Here is a 12,495-nt window from a genome sequence, read left to right as displayed (position 1 = left end):
GAATGCCAAAACTATACGGAGCAAAAGAAGGTTAGACTTGCTGCTATGGAATTCGTTGACTATGCCTTAGTTTGGTGGGATCAGTTGGTGAGTTCAAGAAGACGAAATGGTGAACGCCCCATCACAACTTGGGAAGAAATGAAGGCTATTATGAGGAAAAGGTTTGTTCCTAATCACTATCACCGAGATCTCTATCATAAGTTACAAAATCTGAAACAAGGAAGCAAGAACGTTGAAGATTATTTCAAGGAGATGGAGATTGCCATGATCCGAGCCAATTTGGATGAAGATAGAGAAGCAACAATGGCAAGGTTCTTATCTGGTCTAAATATTGATATTGCTAACCTTGTTGAACTTCAGCATTATGTAGAAATTGAAGAGATGGTGCATGTGGCCATGAAAATTGAAAGACAACTAAAGAGGAAATCCTACACTAGGAGCAGTCCAAATTCGGCCACCAAATGGAAGCAAGAACCTATTACCTTCCGGAAACAAACTCCAATCCAACCAAAGGATCGCACAGAGATACCCAAATCTGCACAAATGGGCGAATCTAGCAAGGGTAAAGAAAAGCAAACCAGCACTTTTGAGAGATCAAGAGACATCAAATGTTTCAAGTGTTTCGGAAAAGGACATATTGCTAGTCAATGTCCCAACCGAAATGCCATGATGATACTTGACAATGGAGATATTGTATCAGATTCTGATGAACCTATTTTTGACGAGGAACCTGAAATAATACAAGACGAAGAAACAGAAGAAAAAGCAGATCATGGTGAAATGCTTGTTTCAAAGAGGTGCCTACAATCACAAACATCCCAAGAGGATATTCAAAGAAACAATATCTTTCATACAAGATGCCATGTCAAGGATAAGGTTTGCACAATGATCATCGATGGAGGAAGTTGCACAAATGTAGCCAGCACTCTTATGATTGAAAAACTTGGATTGGCAACGTCAAAGCATCCTACTCCGTATAAACTCCAATGGCTCAATGAAGGAGGTGAGTTAAATGTTACCAAACAGGTTCTAATTCCTTTTTCAGTTGGTAGGTACAAGGACGAGGTGCTTTGTGACATTGTTCCTATGCATGCTAGCCACATTTTACTTGGGAGACCTTGGCAATATGATAAAAGGGCTATTCATGATTGTTTTCATAATCAATATACTTTTAAGCATGATGGACGCAAGGTGACCTTGATGCCTTTAACGCCCAAAGAAGTGCAACAAGATCAGTTGCATATGAGAAAGAGTGTACAAGCATGGCGCAAAGACAAAACCCCGACAAAGAATGAAGAGGAACAAAACAAGAAACCAAACTTCTTCATAGAGAAACATGATGGTTCAATGCTGGAAAATGAAAGGTTTTCTACAAACAATGGTGATATTTGGGACTTAAAGTCGCAACTCTTCACCAATGGTTTTAATCTTCAAAAGGTAAGTAACCTTTCATATGAAACCTTTTCTTTTCTCACTTTTCAGGACCAACCACGTAAAAGGTCACTTCCAAAAGGGATATCCTTAGATAAAGATCATTCCCAAAAGGTATCTGTTGGTAAATCATATTCCAAAGAAAGACCTAAAGGGAAATCTTACAAAAAGGTACCTAATGGAAGAACACAAACGTTCAAAGAATACTTTCTATTAGCAAAGAGGCGTGAGGCTATGCAAGGACAGAATGAACTCGATTTGAGGACAAATCGCCCTAAAGAAGGGGGGATGATATCATCACGTTTTCATCTACAAAGGGAGTACTTTTGAACATCTTTATATTGAATTTACTTACTATTAGCTTTATAATATATGTTATTATAATATATATTATGATAAGAATATTAGTTAAGTAACTTAGTATGAATTCATATTACACATTGTTATCTTAATATGTTAAATATGTTAGGATAGTTTTATTATCATATTAAGCATGATTGTTATATATACATCAAGGCAGCATACTTATAATGCATTTCATTAGTTTATTTGCATTCATATTAACTCTTAAGCTTTATACAATATCTTACACATATTAGGAGATGATGTACTTAGCTCATGACCATCATACTTAGCTCCCATTACCATAAACAAACATGGCAGCAAGGAATTTAGCTCGTTTTAGCTCAATATCATGAACTTACCTTGTTTCCTTGCACATGTAGGTACATTGGAGCATGGCACACGTTGAGGTAGCTTGGTGAATGATTTGGACTTCATACATAGCTCACAAACAGCTCACAAAGTACAAAGCAGCTCATGGAATGCTAAGGGAAGCTCGGTTCAGCTGAAGAAGCTTCAGGCTAGCTAAACTTAGCTAGTTGGACTATTTGAAGCTGAGTTGCTAAAAGTGATGACAAAGGTAGCTGAATGTAGCTGAACATGTTGTTATGGAGCTCAAAAGGACTCGGCTAGGGAGATCATTCATAAACAGCCCCATTCTTGCTAGCTAGATCAACACTCAAGCTAGCTTGGAAGGAGACACATGCACGCCTAAGATAGAAACCATGGCCAGCCATCATTCCATGCGCAAGGCTACACCACAAGCATCCTAGAGAGACCATGTGCACGCCTTGTGACCAGACCACCATGTGATTGGCGTGTGACTTCATTTAGGCGCCAAGATGAAGAGTCCTCTTACCATTCGGCCAAGCACTCCTTTCTCTCCAAATTGGCGCCAACTTGAAGGGGTACAAGCACTATTCGGCCAAAGGATATTTTCCTTCAATTAAACCGAACCATCCTCTCTATTTGTAATTAAATTATGACAATTCATAAGAGGCACAAGGGCTGGCCGAAACCTCTTGTAATCATTCGGCCATTTCCTTCCATTTCCTATAAATAGGAAAGCATATTTCATTTGTAGACAGACCTTTTTATTCAATTAAAGTGAGATTATTCTCTTCTTAAGTCCTGGTGACTTTTTATCGACTTATCAAGTATTTTATACTTGTGGCGTCAACCCCTTTTCTTTCATCTTGATACTTCTGGTTCCTAGTTCATATAACTAGTGGGTCAAAGTACTTAATACCACCCCTTGAGGAAGCAATATAAAGATTGGGTCTCTGCTCTCTATAGCATTGGTTCTTCTTTGAGATTTCTTCAAGATACTATCCTCACAACCATCCTTTTATTTCATCACCATAACCATAGCCTTATCAACTATCTTCCGCTTCCATTACTCATTATTTAAATAGCCTACCAGTTCACCCATACGTCTACCACCCTTAACCATTCTATTTTGAGCCATTCACTTTGCAGGTTGTTTTGCTTCCTTCCTAGATCCACAATCATTTGAAAAGGTACAAGTACCAGTACATCACTTTGTCTCTCTTGAGACAGTTTCCCTTGAAACAAAATTTTTTCTCCCTTGAGACAGTTTCTCTTGAAACATAAACATTGAAAACATTTCCCTTGAAATAAATTGTCTCTCTTGAGATAGTTTCCCTTGAAACAAAATTTTGTCTCCCTTGAGACAATTTCTCTTGAAACATAAACATTGAAAACATTTCCCTTGAAATGAATTTTGTCTCTCTTGAGATAGTTTCCCTTGAAACAAATTTTGTCTCCTTTGAGACAGTTTCTATTGAAACATAAACTTTGAAAACAGTTTCCCTTGAAACAAAATCTTTGAATATGTTTTACATTAAACAAATTTCGTCTCTCTTGAGACAGTTTCTCTTGAAACAAATTTTGTCTATCTTAAGACATGTTTTTCTTAAAACAAAATTTTGTCTCCCTTGAGACAGTTTCTCTTGAAACATCAATCCTTGAATATGTTTTTTTTGTGTCACCCTTGATACAGTTTCTCTTGAAACACAAAAAGAAACCTTTGAAATTGTTTCTCTTGAAACACAAAAAACCTTTGAAAATGATTCTCTTGAAACACAAAACCTTTGAGATTGTTTCCCTTGAAACAAATTTTGTCTCCCTTGAGACAGTTTCTCTTGAAACACAAAATCTTTGAGTTTATTTCCTTTAAAACAAAATTTTGTCTCCCTTGAGGCCGTTTCTCATGAAACAACATATATCTTTAAGATCGTTTCCCTTGAAACGAATTTTGTCTTTTTTAAAGACAACTTCTCTTGAAGCATCATTTAAACCGTTACACTCAGCTCAGGCACATACTTGGGATGGTCGAGAAGCATTTCTCAAATCAAAAAATAGAATGTGCACATCAGATTTGAACATTTGAAGAATTCGAGATCAGGGATCAGAACTTGAAGATTCCAGAACTAAGATTCTAGAGAAGCAACCGAAGATCGAGATTTCTCTCCTGAGCCCAAAAAATAACATATGTTGCATATGCATTTTAGGCACACCTAAGAGCATTGCATCCATAGCATCACATATATGCATAACTTTTTCAGGTTTTAGCTAGAGTCAATTTCAACTTCGCGGCGAATGATATTGAACTTAAAGCGACACAATTTGCTCGAGAGTGGATTTCAACTTCACGACGAAGGATATCTAGCTCGAAGCCAAACTTCACAATAAAGGGGTCTCCACGGTTTCAACTTCACGGCGAAGGGAATTGTGTCCACCCGCAACATACAATACTTGGATTTCAACTTCACGACGAAGGATATTCAAGTCAAGGCTCAACTTCACAACGAAGGGGCCATCTGCGATTTCAACTCCACGATGGAGGATATCGTGCCACTCAAGACAACACAAGTTCAACTTCACAACGAAGGGACGGCTGGTTGTCAACGAACAACTTTCCAATTTCAAAGCTGATTTTCCACGACGGAGGATATCATGCTACCTATGACAACACAAGTTCAACTTCACAACGAAGGGACGGCTGGTTGTCAACAACAATTTCCCAGTTTCAGGGCTAATTTCAACTTCACAGCGGAGGATATTGGACCCAAGACAGCACAAGCTCAACTTCACAGCGAAGGGGCAGCTGACTGTCAACAAACAATTTCAGAGCCAATCTCAACTTCACAACGAAGGATATTGGACTCGAGACAACACAAGTTCAACTTCACAACGAAGGGACGGCTGGTTGTCAACAAACAATTTTCCGGTTCCAGAGCCAATTTCAACTTCACGACGGAGGATATTGGACTTGGAACAATGCTACTTACTTGGATTTCAACTTCACGACGAAGGATATCCAACTCAAAGAAGGATTATTTGCCATCAAAATTGTCGAGTTCGACTCCATTCAGCTCGATGACACATCAATCGCACTACTTTCCGGTTGCAGTCGAGGTTTTCAAGTCGAGGAGAGGACCTGGGTTAGCCGTGCCTTAGTGACAAGCAAACATTTTCAAACAACCAAGAAAAAGCTATATGTCAATGAAGATTTCTCAGTTCTATTCCGATCCAAGGTCTTTAAACCGAGAAGAAGACCGAAGGGTAACGGGAAGCCACGTGCTGATTCAAATTCCGAACTACGGCTTTAATTTCATATCATTTCAAGATGAACTCGACTTCACGATGGAGGAGTCATCCGTAACTCAATTCGACAGGGAGTTATTAAAACATCAGAGTTAATTTTCAACTCCACTGAACGAAAAGTGTGTCTTTTAATCTTTGCCCTATCCCCGTTACACGACTATGGGCAAAGAGGGGCAGCTGTCAACACACATTTTTCATCCTACTAGGATTCAAACTCCTAAAAATAGGATAGAATTTTAGGATTCAAACTCCTAAAGATATGATAGAATTTTGCTAGGATTCAAAAAATAGGATAGAATTTTATGATTTAAACTCCTAAAGATAGGATCCACAAGCACTATAAATAGCCATTGTAACTCACCATTGTAAGACACGATTTACACACAAAACATAGAGGAAAGCACGAGAAGATACAAAGGCAAAACTATTGTAAACGATTCGAAAAATAAATAAAAGGTAGTATCTTTTTTTACTTTTGATTTGGTCTCTTACTTTTACGTTTTAATTATTATTATTTTATTTATTTAACTTTATTTATAAGCACATTTCCCTTGTTACTCATTTTATTTAATTGTTTTGTTATTTTTCTTTTCTTTTTTTTATGTAATATTTTTTTACATTTTATGTATTTTCTTTTTTACTTTAGTATATATTTTTATTTTTTTCAGATTATATATATAAATATATTATTTTTTATTATCAGTTTTATTAATTTATATATATATATATTTACTTTTTTATTTTTTATTTTATATATATATTATTTTTACTTTTTTATTATTATTTTATTTATTTGTTTTATTTCTATATTTTTTTCCTTTTTCTTCTTTTTCTTTATTTTTTATATTTATTTTACTTATTATTTTATCTTTGTTTTCTTTATCTTATCTTTTATTTAATTTGTTTTCTCTTTATTTTAATTTAATTAATTTATTTATTTCTTACCTTTTTATCTATTACCTTTTTATCTAACATGGTTTTTTGACCTTCTTAAGGCCACACCTTTAAAACTATCTAAGGTAAGTAATTGTGATCGTATTTTTACCTTTTAATTTTAAATTACAATTTTCTTAATTTAAGACAACCGGCAAATTACGTAGTACCGAAAGGGCGGTTCAAGGGTGCTAATCCTTCCTTGACCGTAATCGACTCCCGAATCCGACATATCTTTGGTAAGACGCAGATCAGGTAAGATATAAGGTATCCGATTAACCTATTTATTTTTTAAATAAATAATCGGTGGCGACTCCAATCACATTTTTCAAGTCGAAGCCCAATTCCGGGGCCCAACCGAAAGACGGTTGCGACAGTATGAAATCATTATAAATATGGAGTAAAAATAAAAGATTAACAAATTCAAATATTAAACCTTTTATTTTGACACATTATCGATTCTTTCGAAGGTACTGATATAATAATTTCTTTCGGTTTTTTGTCATCATTCTGCAATAATTTAAAAACTCAAATAAGTCTACATATATTTAAAAAAGTAAACAAACTTTGTAATGATTTCAGTCTAGGAAAGAGGATGTTTGCAGTACTTACACTTTACTTTACATTGTTCGTTTATGATTTCAGGTTCTAAGAAATCATCCCACACCTTTGATCTTCTTGGTCTCTTAAAGGCTTGGAAAGGATTTTCAACCTCAACTTCTTTTGTTGTGATGTTAACAATAGGTTTAAAAGCTTCTATATTGCATTCTTCTTCATTAAGAACATTATCTTTGTTATGTTCATCATCAACATTCACAAAAAACTCTTCAACTCTTGAAACACCAAAGGGCGTTGAAGAACTTTGTGGTTCACTAGACATATCTGAAAATACAAATGACAATATAAATAAAAAAATTAAAGGAATATTTATTTAAAGATAAACAAACTCATAAAAAAACTCACCAGAGGGGAAAGGTACTGTTCGGTCATGGGAGGGATACGTGATCAACGAGGAAACTGTAATGGTCAATTTTTAAGTGACAATTATCCACTGGGGAAAAGAAGATCACATAAAAAAAGAGAGAGGAATGAGCCGAGGGGCATCAACAATTAATCGAGAAAATAGAAGCAGAAAAAACCGTCCCCTTTGATTCTTTTAACAGAGAATAACAAAACATAAGGAAGGAATTTGTACTGTATTTTCCTACTATTTGAGGATCAGAAGAAACAAAGAAGCATTTTTTTTCATCGAACCCAAGCAATACACAGAATCAAAGGGTATTTTTTTTAGTTTCTATTCTCCATTTCTTTCTTAATTTTCTTGTGTGTGCATATGTTATGAATTTAAACCAAGTCAAAGGCATAAAGGAGATAGCTTAAACGTTTACCTTAGTCGTAGCTCATCCTGCTTTGCCTCCTAGTCGTTCGAGCCTCATTTTCAAAATAAGGGGATGTGTTAGTCAAAAATAAGTTCATTATAAAATAAGAAGAGGTGGGTCTTGATAGTTTACCGTGTAGTGCGTCAGATTTTAGAGTCAAACTCATCGACCTTAGAAGTTAGGGGTTGTTATATGTAGTCTTAGTGTTTGGGGGTTTTAAAATAGTGAATATAAGAGAGTTTAGGATCAGGTTAGGCTCGTGTTTGGGTTAACCAGTTGTTGCTAATGGCGGTCGGAGTGTTTGGTTCTAAGTTTTCACGGTGGTGTTGCTAGTGACGGGGAGAGGGTTATGTTTTCATGGTGGCTATGGGTTTTGAGTGGGTCTCGGCTAAGGTTGTTTGAAGGTAAAAGGAAAAAGACAAACCTATTCTAATGTTGAATGTAGACACTTACCTGGTCATCGGGGTTTGGTGGTTGAAGTGTAGAACTCCGTTGAAGAAAGGCGAGAGGAGTGACACTGTTTTTTGGTTATGGGTTATGCGTGAGAATGAGAGGGGGAGAGTTGGAGAAGGTGAGGCTTGAGTGGCTAAATATTTAGTTTAGGTTTAGATTTGTTTTAATTTAGGTTTAGCTTAAATCGAATATGATCAATTGCATATAAGACCATGTTTTTAATGCACATTTTGTATTTAAGTCATTGGTTTAATTCCAATTTTGTAAGTTTAATTTTATATTTATGTGAATTTAATCATCATTCTAAAGTTAGTATATTTAGCTTAAATTAGTCCTCACATTTAGGTTTCTCTTAATTTAGTCCCTGTTTAGGATTGTTTTCTTTAATTAGTTGTGCATATTTATTTTGCATGTTGATATGTTTATGTATAAGTATGTAAATGATTTATTAGGAGTCACATAACATCATTTTGCATAATTTGTATGTTACCTTCATTTGCATAACTTAACCCCTATGACAACACATATGATTAAGGGTTTAGGGTTTAATGTTTAGTGTTTAGGGTTTAGGATTTAGGGTTTAGGGTTTAGGGTTCATTACAAAGACATTAATTAATTGACTTGGTACCGATTTATGTGGTAAGTATAATATAATATCTTGATATTAAATGCTCAAACCCTTGATATTTATGATATTTGAACTCAAAACCTCAAAATATAACAACAATTTAAAAATTAGTTATTAAAAATATTATCATTAGAAATATATTAAATATTTGTCATTAGGTAAATACTTTTTTTTATTAATTTAAAATAAATAAAAGAATATTTATTCAAAAATAATTTTTAACCATTTTTAATTTTTATATTTTTTTGGCTGTTTTTTCTTATTTTTTAATTTATTTTTTTACGTTGTCAAGTACTTGTGCAATAAAAAGTTAAAAAAGAAAGAAAAAAAAATCAACCAAACATGTGTAATCTAACATGTGCTTAATTAAATGGGATTTTATTTTTCTTTTAGTAATATACAATGTAACAATTGGACTTGGGCTGGTTAATTAAAAAAAATAAAATTTGAGGGTAGTTGTATTATAGAATTTTTAATATATTTTTAAAATTTTATAATTATCAATAATGTATTTTTAATATATTTTTAATAATGCAATTTAAAAAATCTAAAATTATAATATAACATTTTTTCGAGCTGCTCATGAGCTTTTCGAGTCGAATATCGAGTAGCTCATTAAAAATTCAAGTCGAGCTCGAGCTCGAGTCCATTCGATCCGAGTATTTAGCGAGCCTTGATCGAGTCGATCTCGAGTAGCTCGTGATCTGTCTCATCTCATTTACAGTCCTAGTTTCCAGGATGGACCCAGCAAAGATAAAAACTCAGCAATTTGCAACATTAAGGAATTCAAAGAGCCAACAAAGATTTCATTTCATGACTTCAGCAAAGAATCAATCCATATTTTTCACCATTGAAAGAAATAGATCTCAACAAAGATTCGAGAACCTTCGGGTCAATACGTTTGGGTACTTCAAACACAATCTCTGATATATGATAATCTTTTGCAGGTTTAAAACTTTTAAAAGAGAAGATGAACCAATCAATATTTCAAATGGAGAGTTCATAATGAGAAGAACTCATCTGATACAGGGAGAAGAAGTTCATAATGAGAAGAGCTTATTCGACCTATCACTCGATTCACGACATTTTGAATCAGTGATGCCTCACTTGAGGGATCAACATTTCAAATGGACAGTTCATAATGAGAATAACTCATCCGACAGAGGGAGAAGAAGTTCATAATGAGAAGAGCTTATTCAACCTTAGCTCGATTCATCACATATGGAGTTGAATCAGACACACCTCACTCGAGGGATCAACATTTCTAGTGGAGAGTTCATAATGAGAAAAACTCATCTGATGAGGAAGAAAAAGTTCATAATGAGAATAACTTGTTCAACCTTAGCTCGATTCATCACATATGGAGTTGAATCAACAATACCTCACTCGAGGGATCAACATTTCAATGAAAGGGTTCATAATGAGAAGAACGCATCCGAACAGAAGAGTGAAAATTTCATAATGAGAAGAACTTGGAGCTCAGAGATATCAGATGACCAAGCTGGATAAAATTGGTGTTTTTTGTCTTTACCTTATTCCTATTTCATAACAATGAGCAAAGAGGGGAACCTGTAATAACCAATTTTATCCCAAAATCTGATTCGACCCGGTCCAAGCCCAATACCTAGATTTGACCCGAACCAGCCCACTGCCAATACCATCCTGCTGCCTTACCCGTGCCATGCCCTGCTTCTGCCTCACCCCTGCCACCAAACAGCAGCTCCCTACCCCACACTATACCCTGCAACAGCAAGGTCACCACCTCCAACTGCCAATTAATTTTTTATTTCATTTTCAGCTTGTAATGGGTTATATATCCCGAATGAAAAACACAATGTAAAGGGGAATTTTTCAGCAAATAAAAAAAAACAGAACCAAAAAATTGTTTCGAGCAAAGAGGTATTCTCTAGTTTTTCATTCTCAGTCTATTTATTTAATTCTTGGAATGCAACAAGAAAATAAAGTTAGTTTATATTTTTAATTCTTTGTTCTTTATATGAATTTTACGGTTCTATGTTAAAAAATATATAATAAAGGATGGGAAATGAGTATTTCCTTGCTGAGGTGTTCGTCAGAAAAAATAGGGTCGTCGGGGTGGAGATAGAGTTTGGGCTAGGTTAATTAGGTCGTAACGCCACCATGTGTGGTGGCCTACCTTGTTGATTCTCTTGGTCAAGGAGGGGATGAGGAGACGACGTTGTTTCGTTGGGGTCGGCTAGTGAGAGGTTTCTCGTTCTTTGATGGTTGTTAACCGAGGGTCGACCACCCATACGTGGTGGCTTGAGCGTCGGGCTCCAATTATTTGGGAATCGACCACCGTTTGATCGAAGATAGGAAAGTAGAATGTGAGGGTTAAGAGTCATCGGGCATAATAGAATTTGGGGAATAAGGAAGAACTTATTTTAAGTTTTGGGTAAATCACGTGTCAGGTCCTTGGGGTATGGGAACTTTCTACTTTGTTCATTTATCTTAGAGGTTAATCATTTAATGGTCCCCGTAACTTTAGCGCTCTTTTAGTTTCAGTCACTAGTTTAGGGGTTAATTATCCTTAGGTCCTCATAGTTTGGGAGTCTATTTACATACTGGTCACCAATTCGTGGTATAATCACCCATAAATCCCCCTAGTCTAGTCGCGTTTTCATATTATGGTCACTAGTTGCATTTGTTTTTATTTTGAACTCTATATATTACTTAGTTTTAATTTAGGCATTAAACTGCTATGTTTTTATTTAAATTTAGTTACTGTTTTTTACATTTATTCATTTTCAGTCACTGCTTGTGTTCTGTTATTATTTTATTATGATTTTGATATGATATTTGTATTTTTTTTTGTTTTAGTCACCATTTTATTTATGATTTGTTCACTTTTTTATATTTATTATGTTTTAATCCTTTAATTTTTAGCTTTATTTATTGTTGTTTTGGACTATATATTTCGTTTTTATTTTAATTAGGTCACTATAATTATTATTTGATTTTAACTATGCATTTTATAATTAGTTTTAATTTTGTTATATTATTTCTATTAATTGCCTTTAATTTATTTGATTTGCCTTTTAATTTAGTTTAATTTCAATCCTTTAATTTTTTTAATGTCCTTCATTTTTAATACTTTAATTTTAGCCTTTTGATTAGTGTATTTTATTCTTTGTTTATTGTATTTTAATCCCATGAGTATATATATGCATGTTCATATTGTATTATATTAAATGCCTTATTTTGCTATATTGCATTTTTTATCCTTATGTTATTTATGATTGTATTTTATTTAGCACTTATATTTGTGTGATACTTATTTTTGAGTCTTTGCTTTTTATTGTGTTTATATTTTTTTCATTCAAGTTTAAACTTTCATCATCTAGCATGATTAATTAGATTAGTTCAAATTGACTTAATTTCTTTCTTTGATCGAATAAAATTATGTTAATATTGAGTTCTTGGAAGAAATTATTATATATTTTTTATTTCAGTTGGAAAGAAAAATATTCGTCCTACAGCATTTTAGGGATTATTTTCTCTTCGATTGAAAATATTAGAATATTTTTTATTTCTCCGTAGAATTTCCCGTTAAATAGAAATTGTATATTTGAATTTGGAATAATAGGATCGTAACTTAAATTTATATTCGAATTCTTAGATTTCTACTATTAGAGATAATTTATAATCGACGGGTACCAATTTTTGGGCGTTGTAGGGGTG

Source organism: Hibiscus syriacus, unplaced genomic scaffold (genome assembly GCF_006381635.1).
Source record: "Hibiscus syriacus cultivar Baekdansim isolate YM2019G1 unplaced genomic scaffold, ASM638163v2 tig00014444_pilon, whole genome shotgun sequence".
Taxonomy (NCBI): domain Eukaryota; kingdom Viridiplantae; phylum Streptophyta; class Magnoliopsida; order Malvales; family Malvaceae; genus Hibiscus; species Hibiscus syriacus.
This window is presented reverse-complemented; position numbering follows the sequence as displayed.